The 18,202-nt window shown below is 34.7% G+C and overlaps 1 pseudogene; it reads left to right on the plus strand.

Annotated features, from left to right (window-relative positions):
* The first annotated feature begins 16,885 nt into the window (after positions 1 to 16,885).
* Positions 16,886 to 17,409, plus strand: LOC118834447 (annotated as a pseudogene).
* The last annotated feature ends 793 nt before the right edge of the window (positions 17,410 to 18,202 follow it).

Consider the following 18,202-nt stretch of genomic DNA (forward strand, 5'->3'; position numbering starts at 1 on the left):
CCAAGTCTAAAAATAAAATAGAAATTGTACACAAACCTAACAAGTAAAAGACACAAAACAGTCAAAGAATGAGATTAAAAAAGAGCAGAAAAGAATTAAAAGATCAAATAATGGCAGAGAATAAATTAGGAAAACAAATGAGAATTATGCAAGAATATTATGACAAGGGAATTAGCTTCTTAATAAAAGAGGAATGAAAATTACTGGAGAAAACAATTCCTTAAAAATAGAATATTCAAATATGAAAATTTGTGGGATGCAGCCAAAGCAGTATTCGTGGGAGTATTTATATCTCTATTTGCTTACATCAATAAAAGAGAAAAAGAGCAGACCCAGAAACTGGGCATGCAACTATAAAAACTAGAAATATAAGAAATCTAAAACTCTTAAACACTAAAAAGGAAATATTGAAAATCAATGGAAAGAATAATAAAAGTGAATGTAATGAACCCATTGAACTAATACATAAAAGTTTGATCTTTTAAAAATAATTAAAAATAAAACCAAATTAATGGTATGAAAAATGAAAAGTTTAAATTCATAATAAATAAAAATGAAATAAAAGCAGTGATTAAAAGATATTTTGTGACTATATGCAAATAAAAGTGACAATCTAAATTAAATGGATGAATATCTAATGTGTGTGTGTAAATTCATAATAAATAAAAATGAAATAAAAGCAGTGATTAAAAGATATTTGCGACTATATTCAAATAAAAGTGACAATCTAAATTAAATGGATGAATATCTAATGTGTGTGTGTAAATTCCCCAGATTAACAGAACAGGACAGAATATTTTAATATTAATTTAATTAATTTAATATTTTAATAATTTTACAACAAATTTACAACAAAAAAATTGAACAAGCCATAAATGAACTCCCAGGGCAGGGGGGTGAGGGTGGAGACCAGACAGGACCAAATGGATTACTAGTGCATTCTGCCAAAGATTTATAGGCCAACTAACCAATACTACATCAGTTGTTAGAAAAACTAAGAAAAAAGAGTCCTATCTATGTCCTGTCTATGACACAAATATGGTCATGATGTCTAAATCAGAGACAGTCAGAACAGAGAAAGAAACCATAGACAAATTTTTCTAATGAATATTGATCCAAATGTTTTAAATATAATATTAACAAGGTGATTGTAACAATCTATTACAAATATATCCCAAAGATCTTATAGTATAAATAGGCTAGATTTATACCAGGAATACAGGTTTCATTAAATATTAGGAAAAGAATAAGCATAATTTACTAATTCAATTACAAAAACTGCAAAAGTCTTAAGATTATCTCAATAGATGAAAAAAAAGCTTTCAGCAAAATACCCAAACACCCATTTCTCTTAAGAACACTAGAAAACACAAGAATAAATGGAACTATTGTTAAAATGATAAGTAGTTGGGGCAACTATGTAGTGTGGTAGATAGAGTACTAGGCCTGGAGTCAGGAAGACTCATCTTCATGAGTTCAAATCTGGCCACAGATATTTATTAGTTGTGTGACTGTGGACAAGTTACCTAACCCAACCCTGTTTGCCTCAGTTCCTCATCTGTAAAATGAGCTGGAGAAGGAAATGGCAAATTATTCTAGTATCTCTGCCAAAAACTGAAACTAAACAAGCAAACAAAAAAAAAACTGCTGGGGTTGGACAAGACTTTTAAAAAAATCACTTAACAACAACAACCATGAAAAGTATCCATCTAAAACCAAAAACAAGCATTCTCTGTAGCAGGGAACAACTAGAAGCCTTTCCAATAAGACCATGAGTAAAGCAAGAATATCCATTATCACCACTATTGTTCAATATTGTACTAGAAATGTTATTATGACAATAAGAAAAGAAAAGGAAATTGAAGCAATTAGCATAGGCAATGTAGAAATAAAACTATTTTTAATATATGATATTATGATTTACTTTAGAGAACCCTAAAGAGTCAAATAAAAAAATAGTCAAAACAATTAACAATTTTAGCAATGGTGTAGAATATAAAATAAACTCATAGAAATCATCAGTATTTCTATATATTACCAACAAATCCAGCATGAAGAGACAGAATGAAAAATTACGTTTAAAATAGCTGTAGACAGTATCAAATGCTTGAGAGGCTACCTACCAAGACACACACAGAAACTATATGAACACAATCATAAAATATTCTTCACACAAATAAAGACCAGTCTAAATAATTTGAGAAATATTAATTTCTCTCCCATCTTTTATTCAAGCCAATATAATAAAAATGACAATACTACCTAAATTAATTTATTTATTCAGTATTATACCAATCACGTCACCAAAGAATTATTTTATAAAGCTTGAAAAAATAATAACAAAATTCATCTGGAGGAGCAAAAGGTGAAGAATATTAAGTAAACAATTTTTAAACGGATGTAAAGGGACCTAGCAGTACCAGATGCCAAACTATACAAAGCTGTAATCATTAAAACAATATGGCATTAGATAAGAAATAGAATGATTGATCAATGGAACATATTAGGTACACAATATACAGAAACAAATAAGCACAGTAACTTAGTGTTGTATAAATACAAAGATCCCAGCTATTGGGACAGGAACTTATGATTTGACAAAAATGTTTTGGGAAAACTGACAAGTAGTCTGGCAGAAACTGGGCATAGACCAACATCTTTCACCTTTAGGCTCAAAAAAGGGTATGTGATTTAGATATAGATGGATGATATCATAAGAAAATTAGGGGACCACAGAAAAAAGAACTACCTGTCAGAGATGGATAAGGAAAGCATTTATGACCAAACAAGAGACAGAGAAGTTCACCAGAGGTAAAACCAATAGTTTTGATTACATTAAAATATTTTGCATGAGCAAAACCATTGCCACTACCTACAATTAGAAGAAAAGCAAAAACTTGGATGGGTCAGGGCAGTATCTTTCCAGCAAGTTTCTCTGATAAATGTCTCATTTTTCAGATTTATAAGAATAAGAGCCATTCTCCAATTAATAAATGGTCAAAGGATATGAATAAGCAGTTTTCAGAGGAAGAAATTAAAGCCATCTATAGTTATATGAAACAATCCTCTAAACTGCTAATAATTTGAGAAATGTACATTAAAACTGAGGTTTCATCTCACACCCATCAGGTTGACTAAAGATAGAAAAAGAAAGTGAAAAATGCTAAAGGGATTTTGGGAAAATAAGCATACTTACACTGTTTGTGGATCTTAAACTATTCCAACTATTCTGCAAAATAATTTGGAATAACATCCAAAAAGCTATTAAATTCTCTCTACCCTTTGGTCCTGCAGTAGTTACTAGGTTTGTGTGCTAAATAGATCAAATAAAAAGGAACGTCATTCACCTGTACAAGAATAATTTATAGCAGCTTGTTTTGTGGTGGCAAAAATTAAACCTGAGGGGTTGTCCTTTAATTAGTGAATGGTTAAACAAGTTATGTGTTGGTATATTACTGTGTTGGGAAGAATGTTAAAGGAGATCATTTTAGAAAACCTTAGGAGACTTATATGTACTGGTGCAAAGTGAAATGAATAGAACCAAGAGAACAATTTACACAATTAACAGCAATATTTTAAAGATAATTAATTGTGAAAGACTTAGTAACTCCGATAAATACAATTACCCACCACAATTGCAAAGGATTGAGTCAAGCATATTATCTACCTCCAGATAGAGAACAGATTGACTCAGAGTGCAGAGTGGAAAATATTTTTTTTCTTTTTTTTTGAAACTTGGCTAATAAGAAAATTTGTTTTACATAACTTTATTTTTGTAATAGGTTTTCTACTTCTTGCCTTCTCAATGGGTGGGGTAATGAATAAAGAGGAGAGAATCTGAAATTGAAAATAAAAGTAAAATGAATTAATAAATGAGATTGTGGCATAATTTTGCAATGTTTTCATTTTTTCTCTAGAGTGCTAATAAGTCACCTCATAAGGTAGAATGGACTTACCCAGTGATCTGGATGTTTCTGTCATCTCCCTAAACTTTGAAATAAAGCAAGAACCATTACTTTCAATCACTAAACTTTGATAAAAGAATGTTACTACTCTATGTGATCCTTCTTAAAGATTTCCATACTTAAGTGTATAGAGAATGCATTTACAAAGAATATTAAATTGGAATTGCTATGTAATATCCCAAAGTTTGAGGTGTATTACTATGACTCAGTAAGACAGTAAGTTGTAGATCAAGTACAGGTCTCCAATGGCAGAAGGAGTTTCTTCCCTGGGAGTTCCTGATGCTAAAAAAATCTCAGATCCAGTAAAAATGGAAATAAAAACCCAACATACCTTCATTAAAAGGCCATTCTTAGAGTTGAGATGCACGATAAATATTGCATTATTCTAAAACAAACCATTTTCTAGAAAATATTTAAAATAAATTGTATATTTTGTTATTTACACCACTTCATATGTCTTCCCATTCTTCTTTGTATTTGCCATATTTGCTGTTTTTTTGTGGTGCAGTAATATTCCATTACACTTCTATGCCATAATTTGTTTACCCATTCCTAATCAATAGACATATACTTTCCCCCCTGCCCCAGTTCATTGCTGCTACAAAATGTCCTGCTAAATGTTGTCATATATGGGACATTTTTATTATCATTGACCTCATTGGTTAATATGCCTAGCAGTGAAATCTCTGTGCCAAATGATATGGATATTTTAATTACTTAGCACAATTCCAAATTGCCTTCCACAGTGGTTTGACAAATTCCCAGTTCCCTCAGTAGCATATTAGTGTGCCTGCCTTTCCACAACCCTTCCAACACTGACCATTCCTATGAGAAAGCTTGTATTAAAGAAGAAATTTAATACCACCATAAATTTACTTGTGTAGCCTTTGGCTACCTAAAAATTTCCAAGAATTGTTATTAGATATGAAATTACATCCATAGTTACTATGTTGCTATATGAAGACATAGACAACATATATAACATACTTAAAAGGTCCTGGGAAGAGTCCATCAAAGTTGTTTTGCAAGATGCTTTGATTTAAAAGGAAGGCCAAATGAGTTTGTGAGATTTTTTTTTCATCCAGTCCTCCTGGATCACATGCAGTGAAACGATAATTACCAAGTATCAACTCCCCTGGTGAAATGTGATATGAAATCCCAAGTTCCCTCCAAACAGTTGTGCCAAGAAGACCTTTTAATTAAGAGGAGGAATGATAAAATACTACAAAGATCATCATAAAAAAAGAACTGGACACAGCACTAGCCAATCCACATTAAAACTTTAATCCAAAGGACACTATACCTTAAATTTTGAACTAGGGCTCTGCCCATCTGCCCCCAACCCTACTTCGTGTTCAATCTAGAACAAAACTTGCTTAGCCTAGATTTAATCCAACAGCATTTCAACAATCTAACAATCATTTCAGACTGCATAATTTATAGGGGGAAATCCCTAATTGATACCTAATATTATTCACCAATCAAGTTACTAGAAAATACAGACAGCTGAACTCCAACTCTCAATGTAAATATGTGAGATGATGGGCTGAACCTTCAAAAGGTATCAGATTTGATGCCTGAAAGATACTTGCTAAACTCCAAACTGCAGTGAACCAGATTAAAATATAATTGGGAAATGCTTAACAAAATAAGCAAAAATGCAATAAAACACAGATAATGTTAATTTTCAGTTTTCTAAGTCAACATGTGGCCTGCAGGGATCCATTTCTAATTGAGTTTGATGCAACTAGCTATTTCATGACCACCCTGAATATTCTGGTCATTTTTATAGACTACTGAACTCACTGATAATTGTTACTCTCAAGGACAGCCACCATGACTCATATCATACTTCTTTTCAGTGATCAGAGATAAGCTCAATGTTTTCTCTCCAAATGTCCTGACTGTGACATAGCAGTGTGGATAATTACCTAAGCTGCCCCAAATGGCTAATTAGTGGTAAAGGTGGGAAGAAACTTCAGATTTCTTACTTCTAGCCCAAGGTTTTTCCCACTGCACCATGGTGCAACAACCAATAATGACTTTGGTTTGATGTGGATTTCTCAGTCCTCTAATTCCAGGTCTTATCTGTCTAGCTCTTTGATAGCACACTCTTCCAGAGTATATGAAAGCACACCAAGCAAATGGATCACTCTGCTTCATGGGGGGACTAAAGCAGTTTGTTTTGGTTTCTTTTAAGTTTCAAATCCTATCCAGGATTGAAATCTGCTTAGAGCATCTTGAAGCTAAGCTTTCGTTGCTGACATTACAACATTGCTCCTACAGAATATGCATATCATGTGTTTTGTTATGTCATTTTTAAAGGGAAGAGCAACTCTTTTTTTCTGGAAGGGCAACTCTTAAAGGCACTTTGGGAAAGTCACAATTTTAGTTCCTTATTCAATTATGATACTTAGTATCCTTCCAGGCTATGGCATAATGGCTCATAATACCACCAGTGGAAGCAAAGATCACTATTACCAAACCTCAAGAACTTGTTATAGTACTTAATTTATGAAATCCATAATTAATTGACTTAGGTTTTGTTTTCTTGCAAAACATGTTTCAAATTCAAATATAGATCATGCTCCACATTTTTTTAAAAAAGGTACAACCCAATGATATAAAAAGAGGGCTATTGAACCTAATATTATACCTATGTGTGCAAGGTATACAAACCAAGTAGCCATTCATAACTTGAAACGGTGGATTTAAGCACCCCCCCCTTTCTAATGGAAACAGAAAGCTCTAACAGAGATGGCTTCTTTAATAACCATGATTCAGGTAATTAGTATCAGGTCAGGCATAAAATGAGTAGATGTACAATCATACAAGATATTGCTCCTGCCTTGGAAGAGATGCATCAGAGTCCAAGCTGAAGAGGGGTTATACCTGAGTCATGAAGGCCTTCTGCTACATAATCTTGTATAAAATATCAGAATGTTTCAGAGCCTCATATATGAGAATTATAGATATTAAAAACAATTTATTCTAAGTATCCACAGGATAAAAAAGTGGATGAACAATTCCCCTTTTCCAGATTATGATATGTAGTTAGATGGACAATATGTAGAGCTCAAAAGCTCAACCTATCTCTGTGCTCTATTTCTATTTCTATATACACATTCACAAACATATATACATATTAATATTCACACATACCATTTATGTATAAATATATATACATATAATATGAGTGATTATAAATATATACACACATTTATATACCCATATGTAGCATAAATATAGATATCATTGGCAGACATTGCAAATGTAAAATGAATTAAACCCAGAAACAGGAGCAGGGGAGTGGGCTAAATTGCCTTTGGGAAATTGCAAAGCTCCTTTAAAGATGCCAAACTCATTGGAAAACTGCCTTTTAATGGCCTTTGACCATTTATCAATTGAGGAATGACTCAAAGAATACTTTAAATGATTATTGATTAGATAAATGAAAATTAAAACAACTTTGAAATATCATTTTATATTTATCAGATTAGCTAAAATGCTTGAAGAGGAAAATAACAAATGTTGGAGGGGATGTGGAAAAACTGAGAAAACAATTCATCATTAGTGGAATTCTGAACTAATCCAACCATTTTGGAGAACAATCTGGAATTATGCTCAAAGAAGTATTGAACTGCATATACCCAGCAAGAAAACTATGAGAGCTATTTCCAAAGATGATTAGGAAAAAAGGAAAAGAATTTATATGTTCTAAAATATTGATAGCAACTCCCTTTGTAATGGCAAAGAGCTGGACATTGCAGGGATGCCTGTCAATTAGGGAATGACTGAAGAAGTTGTGATATATGATTTTTATGGAATACTACTATGCTATAAGAAATGATGATCTCAATGATCTTAGAAAAATATGGATAGATTTGCACAAAATAATGAAGAGTAAAATGAGCAGCATCAAGAAAACATTGAATATAGTAACTGCAATATTGTTTTTAGAACTACTCTGAGCAACTAAGTCATTTTGAGGATTATAAATACACAAATTAATTACAAAGGACATATGAAGGAAAATACTATCTGCATCCAGAGAAAGAACTAATAAAGAATTATAGAATGATTTGAGAGAGAGAGAGAGAGAGAGAGAGAGAGAGAGAGAGAGAGAGGAGAAACACACTTTTGTCTAATGATAGCCATCTCTAGGGCAGGGGGTGAGGGAGAGAAGAAAAAAGGGGAAAAAAGAAATTCACATGATAACTTTATTATATATTTAAAAAGAATAGCAAGTTGTACATAATAGATCTGTAGTTTCACATGCAATTATCTTTTTTTAAATTATACTATGTTATAAAAATGCTTGTTTTATTTCATAAATTAAAAATAAAACAAGTGAGAATTTTTTAAAAGATCCAAAACTCCAACCAGAAACAAAGACCAACTTTTCAGTATCAGTATTCTGCTGATTTTGTCAACAGGCAAGAGCTGCAACACAATACTCAGAAAAACTAAAAATGAGTATCACACAAAGAACAATGGAGAAGTGAAGGATGGATATAACAAACACAAAAAAAAATAACTGTGAAGGAGAATTACAGTAAAGAATGTTATACAATAAATGTATGATTTAAAACTTATTCAGCTAGAAAACATGAATTACATAAGAAAAATATCCTTATTTGATTGAAAAAGGTCCTAGGAAAACTAGAAAGGAGTCTGAAAGAAAATAGGCTTAGATAAACACCTTACACCATATTCCATAAAATATTCTAAATAGATAAGCAACTTTAATAGTAAATGTATTATTTGTTTTAAAAATTTGAAGAAAAGCAGATCATATGCTTCTCACAGCTAAGGTAGGAGAAGCATTTATAACCAAATAACAAATAGAGAAAATTGCAAAGATAAAATATATATCTTTGATTACTTGAATTCTTCACAGACAAAATTAATGCACATAGAATAAAAAGAGAAGTGGTTGAATGGAAAAAGTTTTTTTTATCAAATTTCTCTGATAAAAATTTGGTATGAATAAAAATGAATTAATAGCCAAGAAATAGCCAAGAAAAGTGCTCAAAGGTTATAAAGTTTTCAAAAAGAATTGCAAAGTATTCACAATCATGAAATAATGTTCCAAATCACTAACAATAAGAGAAATGCAAATCAAAATAATCCTGAGATTTCATCTCAAATTCTACAAATTGCGGGAACTGACCATAAAATGTTGGTCCATACAATGACCAGTCGATGTTGTAGCAGTTGTGGAATGATAGGCATGACTAAAGCATTATTGGCTCACCTGTGAAATGGTACCATTTTTGAAATATATTTGGAATTATGCAAATGAAGTTACTAAAATATCAATAGCCTTTGAACTGGGTTTATACTCCAAAGAATCTATTGATAAGAAAAAGCCCCCATATAAACCAAAATATTTATAGCAACATTTTATTGTGATAGCTAAGAATAGGAAACAAAGAAGATGCCCATCAATTGGGAAATCACTAAACAAATTGTGCTAGATGACTGTAATGGAATATTATTATGTTGTAAGAAATATTTGTGATGAATACAGAGAAACATTGAAAGACTCAAATGAAGGGATATGAGAGGACACCTCCAATTCACACCTTCATAAAGATAGGAGGTTCACAGATGTTACACATTGCATGTATTTTCAGAGTATTTCAATGTATTGCTCAGTTGTGCTGATTTGTTTTTCCCTCTCTACTAATACTACAAAATGCTATTTTACTCATGGGATAGCAATTTGGGAGGAAGGGTAGAGATGTTTGGGATAACTATGATAATTTATGAAACAGAAGATATCAATAAAACATTTTAAAAACCAAAATCAGCAAGATACCAAGGAAAGGATCCAGAGTACTTTTGTTCAAATCCTGGCTCTGCTGTTTTATTCTGTGTGACTTTGAGCAAGTAACTTAAACTTTCCACCTTAGTTTCCTCATCTGCAAAATAAAAGGATTGGAGGAGATGAACCTAAGTTTCCTTTCAGCTCTAAATTTGGCATCCCATGATTCTAAGTAAATTGACTGGACACAAATCACTGGGTGGGTGGAGACACTGATGGATGACCCTTGTGCTTATTATGATGTCAAGAAGAAGGAAGGAAAATTCTGAGCAGGTTAGGTAAATCTCCTGCTCCTTCCTGACCCACCATCCCCATCCCAGGAAAATTTGTGGGAGAATAATGGACAAGAGTCACACAGGATTGAGTAACATAGGTTTCAACCTGTTTCATTGGAGCAAATATCCACATTGAAGCAATCATAGATTGAGTATTTGAGTGCTGGAACTGGAGTCAGGAAGTCTTGAGTTCAAATCCCACCTCAGACATTTGTAAGCTCGGTCACCTCAGGCAAGTCAGTTCCCTCATCCATAAAATTGGGATAACGCTAGCACCTACCCAACAGGGATGCAGTAAGTATAAAATGAGATATTTGTAAATTTTACTTTCCCTCCCTCATCCTGGGGTCTTCTTTGGCTTATGTAGCACTGACTAGCCATTATATAGAGCACTTCTGCTGTCCTGGCCCCAGAGTCCAGACTTCAGGGCACTGGCCCCAAATCCTCACCATCAACACTGTATCTCTTAAAACATGGCAAAGACCTTTGAGTCTTTGTCAGTCTTTACCTTAGTTTCTCCTTTGTAAAACAGATGTGTTGAACGTGTGGCCTCTAAGGTATGTTGTTGATGATGACGATGATGACAATGACAAGGACAATGATGACGATGATAGCTACCACTTATATAGTACATTACACATTTCATCTCATTTGATCCTCACTACAACTCTGAGGTGGGTGCTATCATTACTCCCACTGTATAGATGAGGAAACTCAGACTAAGAAATTAAATGACTTCCCCAAGGATAATAAGTAATAAGTTAACAAGCAAACAAGTATCTGAAGCAAGATGAACTCGGGACTTTCTGATTCCAAGTCCAGTGTTCTATCCATTAGGGCCATCTAGTATCCCATGATCTCCTGGCAAAGCAGAGATAGGTGAGGTACAGAAGGGAGCAAGCAATTCTTACCAAAGCGTAGCACTTTTTCATTGAAGTAATATTCTATTGTATCCCTTCTGGATTTGGACCCAAGATGATAGACTACCAGCAAGTTCATAAAAGTCTAGCTAGCACTAATTAGAAGCAGGCCTGGCTTGGCCAGTAGCTTATGGATGACTTTCAATGGAACTCTGCCAACACACTTCACTCTTGACCCACATTAGTAATGCTGCTGCAGTCCTGAATCGCTCCTGGAAGATAAACTGCCAATGTCAAATTAGGACAAATAGTGTTTGTGAAGTAGACAAATACCCACTTGATCTTGGGTGGGTATTGATTGACACACTTATTTTCTTTGTAGCTGGTCAAGTGAGGAAATGAAATTTCTATAGTATCTGTCTCTTTGAAGGAGAAAGACAGAATTCAATAGAATATGTATGTACGTATATATATATATAGAGAGAGAGAGAATGTGTGTATGTATATGTATACATACACATATATACACACATGTATGTATGTATGTATACATGTGTGTATATGTGTGTGCTCATTACATCATAACAGGGTTTCACTTCTTATGATATCTGCCTGCTTCCTATTTGGCACCCAAAATGGAAGTGGTTATGAGTACAATATCTTCCTTTGTGAAATAAGATAAGGTAGAACGTGACTGAAGTCAGGGTATTTTGGATATGGGGATATGAAAGTAGAAAATAATTAGTGATTGTGCCCATTGGTTTGGATGGTGTGTTCATAGTAAGTATAATATCTGTTCATGGGAATTTAAGATTATAGATTAGAACTGGAAAGAATCTTATAGGTGACCTAGTCCAAGTCTCTCATTTTACAGTTGTGGAAAAAGGCCCATAGAGGTTAAATGACTTGCCCGAGGGCACACAAAGTAGTGACAGTGAATAAATGTCTCACATTGGAAGTGACTAAAGCAGAATTTGAGCTCAGGTTCTTGAATTGCATATTTCAGTATTTGTTTTTGGTTTTGTTCTATCCTACTATGCTTTCTTTTACTGCCATTGGCTTCATGCGTTATCCTCTTGGTGAGCATGATTTCATTGCTCAGAGCAATTGCTCTCTCTGTCTCTGTCTCTGTCTCTCTGTCTCTCGCTCTCTCTCTTTCACGGTCTCTATTGCTCTGTCTCTGTCTCTGTCTGTCTCGTCTCTCTCTCTCTGTCTCTCTCTCTCTCTTTCATGGTCTCTGTCTCTCTGTCTCTATCTTTTTCCATCTCTGTGTCTCTGTCTGTGTGTGTATGTGTGTTTGTATCTATCTGTCTCTCCCTCTCTATACCTCCCTACTTTTTCCTAGCCCCATTTCCCCTCCTCCCCTGCTCCTGGTCTGCTATCTCAGTCTGTCTGCTTCTGGTATTTCACGGCCATCTACATCAATATTATCAAAAAAATAGGTTCAGGGAACTACAACACTCAGACTCTTATAAATGGTCCAGATTGGGTATATTTCTACTCACCATATAATTGGCTCATCTTTGGACAATATATGGTTTTTTCCATGGTCGTGGATGATTTAATGTCTGTGGTCAGCTTTCCAGTTACTTCTGCTCCACCCCAATTCATGCTTCTCATGTCAATTAATGGGATTCAAAGTTTGACTTTGCACACAAACTTCCATAAATAATGAAATATGACCTTTTGAATAGCTGTTCATAAATCAGACCCCAATTAAGGGTTTGTTCTCTTTTGACGTATAATTTCACTGTCATGTGGAAATGTTTGTTTTATTCCATGAATTAAAAATAAAAAAAAATATTAAAAAGAATGAATAAATAAAAACATAATTTCTCTCTTTTTTAAATAAAAATAAACCTTTCATACTACTCGTATGAGAAAGAAATGTATTTTGTCATAAACATCATTTATGTACAATGCCTCTAAAAACAAAATTTTATTTATAATTATTGAAATAAAACTGAATAGAGAAATTTACTACAGTCTAGACATATTGCATTATTCACAACTTATCATAAGCTCATTTTTCATCCTTCCTCTCTTACAATATGACCAAAATGAATAAGATCTAGCTCAAAGTAGGTTCTGAGAAATCTGGCTAAATATATTCCCTACTTCATAGGGTTAGCTTCTGTCCTTGTGCTCCAACCTCTTTCTAGGGGTGGCTATTATTTCTTGAGGTTCTTTATTAATGCAACATGATATTTTTCTACAGGTAATAATATAAATGAATAATATTTTACCAAAGACATTTATTGTATGCTGGTAAATGATATAAGATATTTCTTAAGTGCAGAAATGGGCATTCCATTAAACAAATTATGAAGAAAGGAAAGCTTGTCTTTAGCAGTAGAGATATTCATAGACTCAGAACCTTAAGGTTAGAAGAGATATCACAAATAATCTTTTTCAGAGGTGTACTTTGAAATTTCAGTGGATATATTAGTGCTATGGTATGCAATAGTGGTAAGAATAATGAAAAGTACCCTCAAATCAACTTTTAAAGATAGTATTAATGGAAAAGGATGTTGCAAAGATGCTTTGGATCTTGGGACATAAAGCTTAGTAAGGAAAGACACCCTACGATACTCTCTGTGGCAATGGTAGTAATGGTGGTAGTGGATGGCAGGGGTTGGGAGAAAGAAATTCTGGAAAAGAGCAAAGCCATTGTTAAGCAAGACATTTTGGAGTGATGGAGTGGGTTGAGGTTAGATAAGCTCAGAAAAGTGCTTACTTGAGGTTCAGTTGGCTGAGCAAGTCATTTGTCAGTTTCCTATTCTATTATTAAAATATTCCACTTTACTCAATAGTGAGTTTGGTTCTTTCTTCCTGCTGAAAGAATTCAAATGTTGTCAGAATCCTCCAAATTTTGATCCCCAGGGGCAAGGTCTCAGTTGTACCTCTCTAGACCTAGCTCTGATCTCTTGCAACCTACTACCTGAACCACAAATTTCTTCTGTAACATTTCCAACAAGTGGTCATCCAACTCTTATTTGAAGACTTCCAAAGAGTGATGATTCATTACTTCATTCTATTTTGGGATAGCACTAGTTTCTAAGAAGCTTTTTTTCTTATGTTGAGTTGATGTCAAACTATTTATAACATTTTTTTAATTCTGCCCTGTCAGATTAAGTGTCCTAAATGATAAGCATTCACATAATTGAAGACAACTGCCATGCCCTCTGCCCTAAGTCTTCTCTCCTCAAATATGAACATCCTTAGGGCCTTCAATAATTTTTCATGTAGTATGGTTTTGAATTCTTTCCCCCTACTATCCTACTCTTGATTCCTATCTCTTACACATATGTATCTATTGCCACCTTCCTATATTACTTGACAATTGTCAACTAATTCTACAATTTACGTCTTTTACTTTTGTCTTTATATTTCTGGATAATGTGTTATAATGGATAGACTACAGGACTTGGAATCAGGATGGCTTAGTTCTAATCCTGCCTCAGATATTTTCTAGCTACGTGATCCTGAGCAAGTTACTTATCTTCTCTGGGCCTCAGTTTCCTTTATGCAGTGGAGTACTAGTAAATGTTTAACAACCATTTCTCTGAAATAAGCATGACACACTTTGAAGTATAATCTGTGTTATTACCATTGTCAATCACTTTCTTAAGTCTACATAACAACAAATCAATAAATGCATCCCTAATTTGTTGCATTTGCCTTTGCCAATTTCTGAGGTATAAATGCTCAGGCTGAAAATTTAATGCTTGGCATTTGCAAGTTGGTTTGAGCTGATCTCAGTATACCCCTATTATGTGTAATGAAAGTGTTGGACCAAATGACCTCTACAGCACATTCTCACTCCAAATTTATGATTTTATGATCCTATAATTCAATTCAATTTAACAATCATTTGTTAAAAACATTAATATGTGTAAGAAACTGTGCTAGATTCTAGGGATGGAAAGATAAAAATGATAATCCCTTCCCTCAAGTAGTTACCATTCTATTATAGGAGAAAGATTATATATATATACATAAGTATTCCATAAAGTGAACTGGGATGGGGCAAAGGAAAAATCCATTCAACACACTTCAGGAAAACTTGAGGAGGGTGAGAATGTTTTCAGTGGGGATGCGCAAAGTAAGCTTCATAGAAGAGATTAAATGTACTGTTCCTTAAAAGAAGAGAATTTTTTCTTTATCAAGGGGTTAGCTAGTTGACAATATTGAGAGCTATTACCCTTGAGACAAGCAATACTTTCACTTCAGTAGACCCTCAAAGATAAAAAATTCTTTGTGGTCCAAAGAAAGAATTTTTGCCCTGGATCTTCTGTCTTTGGCATTGTTGACAATGATTTTGCACAAATTGTTTACACTTTCTGACAGTTTATTTAGCTATAAAATTGTAAGGTTGGACCAGCTGATCTCCAAGCCCCTGTAGTTGTAGAGTTTTCTGAGTTTATGAGCCTATGGTGGCATAATTTTAGGCACTATATAACGAGCAGAACTGGAAGTATTTAGCGGAAGAGGCCTACCTTCAAATCACACAATAGGTAAGTCAATCAGGTTCATAACTTCAAAGTCATTTGATATGCTTTTCTCCACCTCTACCTCCACCCTCCATATGATATAACTCCTATCAATCTATCTCCCATCTCTTAACCTTTGCACTGGCTTTGCCCCATGACTAGAACATGTTCCTTCCTTACCTTTACTTCTCGGAACCCTTGGTTCCCTTTAAAACTCAGCTCTAGTACCACGTTCTACGTGAAGCCTTTATGATTCTTACAGCTACTAGTGCCCTCGCCACCACCATCCCTTATTACCATATATTTATTCATCTGTGGTCATGTCACTATCTCTTCTAGTAGCAATGAAGTTGCTTGAGGGTAGGAATGGTTTCATGTTTGCATTTGTATTTTTATCACAGGAGAGAGGTAGCCAGGTAAGGTAAATAAATAGCTACCCTTGGCTCAGCTTGAGGCCTGTCTCTGACACATTCTGGCTTTATGACTGGGTGAGTCATTTAAACTTGTTGTGTTTATCCTTTGCTTTCAAAGAGGACCATGACATCAGGGAAATGATGACATGACTTGTAATTGACTTTGATTTGAGTGAGGGAGGGCTGTGCAAGGTCACCAGGTCACCAGCCTCAATTTCTCCTTCAGAACTATCTGGGTCCAGTGGCCAGATATTCTTCAGGATGACTGGAGATGGCCCAGGATGCAATGAGAGACCCTGGTCCTTTTAGGCTAAGTGAATAGGCCTCTTTAAGAAGTGAGTCAAGGGGATGGTCCTTTTAATTAACCAAGAAAAATCAAACTGGGAGAAGAAGACCCTCAGAGTTGTTGGTCAAAAAAGAAACAGTTACTATTGACATTCACTCTGAGCCAGGAGCACCCAAAATATAACCATGAAGTGGAGCTTGGGCAGGGACCTATTGTGGTCCAATCTGTGAGCTCCAGAGTGAAATGGGTTTAAGGTTTGGTCTTTGAGGAGAGACAGAGAAAGAAAGACAGAGAGAGAGAGAGAGAGAGAGAGAGAGAGAGAGAGAGAGAGAGAGAGAGAAGGAAGGAAGGAAGGAAGGAAGGGAGGAAGGGAGGAATCTAGCCAGCAAACTCCAAGTTAACTGGGCATCTTCCAGCCATCAGAATTTACCTTCCTTTTGGAGAGGAGAAAGAGAGAGAGAAATTTGTAGTTCCCAGGCAACTCTTCAAGATAATCAGTGGAACAGCAGTTGCCAGTCTATATTAGTACTAGAAGTTCTCTATACAGATGAAATTGCAGATTCAGATGAAAAAACAAAATGCCCATCCTTTAGTACAGTGCCTGATACCTAGTAGGTACATAATAAATACTTTTAAAATAAATGAATGTGCAGTTTTCCCCTCACCCCACTCCCCTCTCCCCCTCAAGCACCGCTCCTGCTATGGCTGCATCTTCCTCATACCCAGCCCCAGAGCTATGCTGCACTAGCTCCACCACCGGCTTCTTCCTTCTGCCACCATGATTATCTACTGGGACCTCATCAGCCACGATGATATATTTTCCATTTACAAGATCTGGGAGATCCTGAACCAACTGTGCCTGGATATGGAGGAGAGGATGGTCAGTAGGACAGAGGGTACCATTGATGATTCACTCATCGGTCGAAATGCTGAAGGTCCTGAGGGTGAAGGAACAGATGCCAGTGTAATCACTGGAGTGGACATAGTAATAAACCATCATCTGCAAGAAACTAGTTTCACAAAAGAATACTACAAAAAGTATATCAAAGACAACATGAAATCAATCAAAGGCAGACTTTAAGAACACAAGCCAGATAGGGTAAAACCTTTTATGCCTGGAGCTGCAGAACAAATCAAACGTATCCTTGCTAATTTTAAAAACTATCAGTTCTTCATAGCTGAAAACATGAATCTCGATGGCATGGTGGTTCTCTTGGCCTTCCATGAGGATGGTGCGACTCTATATATGATTTTCTTTAAGGTGGTTTAGAAATGGAGAAATGTTAACAAATTCAGCTGATTACTTTGAGTCATCCTTCATAATAACTGGCTGCTGCGTTTTGTCATCTACACAAAACCAGGACTTGGACAAACTTGGATTGATGTCTTCTTGAACTTTATTCTTTTATTTTTGACCTTGATTTATGTGGAGTAGAGGCATTTGTTTTTAAAAACACGTCATGTAAGTTGTCTAAAATAAAACACATTTAAACCCATTTGAGAGAATTCCTCTTGGTCTAATGTTTTTTAAGCTCAAATTACAGTGACTTGCTACAGTTGTACCTCAAGGATCATTGTAGAGATCATTACCTGGTCTTAGGTTACTTTTTATCATAGACTCTTCATAAGACTGAAAAGGAAAGAGATGCCTACAAATGTGCCAACAATATGAAGTGGACCTTTCTACATTTTCATTTCATCTACAAGCTGAAGTAGAGTTAACTCTGGAAGAGATTACATCCAAACTGAATAAAATGAAACCATGAAAAACTAACAGCAACAGCAAAAAGAATGTGCAGACGCATAGGGACTGGCATCTGAACTAAGATCTCTTTATCTCTCTCTCCCATATCCATATCTATACAATTATCTACATCTTCTATATCCATATCTATATCCAGCCATCTATGTTTCTCAGTTGCTAGTATTGATGATATATCCACATTAGAGAAAGTAGACAAGATTAAATTGTACATTCACCTATGATGAGATAACAAAGAAATGTGAAAAAATACTTTGGCCTATCAACAAGAATATTTCTGGGTAATGGAAACTCTGTGTACAATGTTCCTGAAAATAG

This window comes from Trichosurus vulpecula, chromosome 1, assembly GCF_011100635.1.
Source record: "Trichosurus vulpecula isolate mTriVul1 chromosome 1, mTriVul1.pri, whole genome shotgun sequence".
Lineage (NCBI taxonomy): Eukaryota > Metazoa > Chordata > Mammalia > Diprotodontia > Phalangeridae > Trichosurus > Trichosurus vulpecula.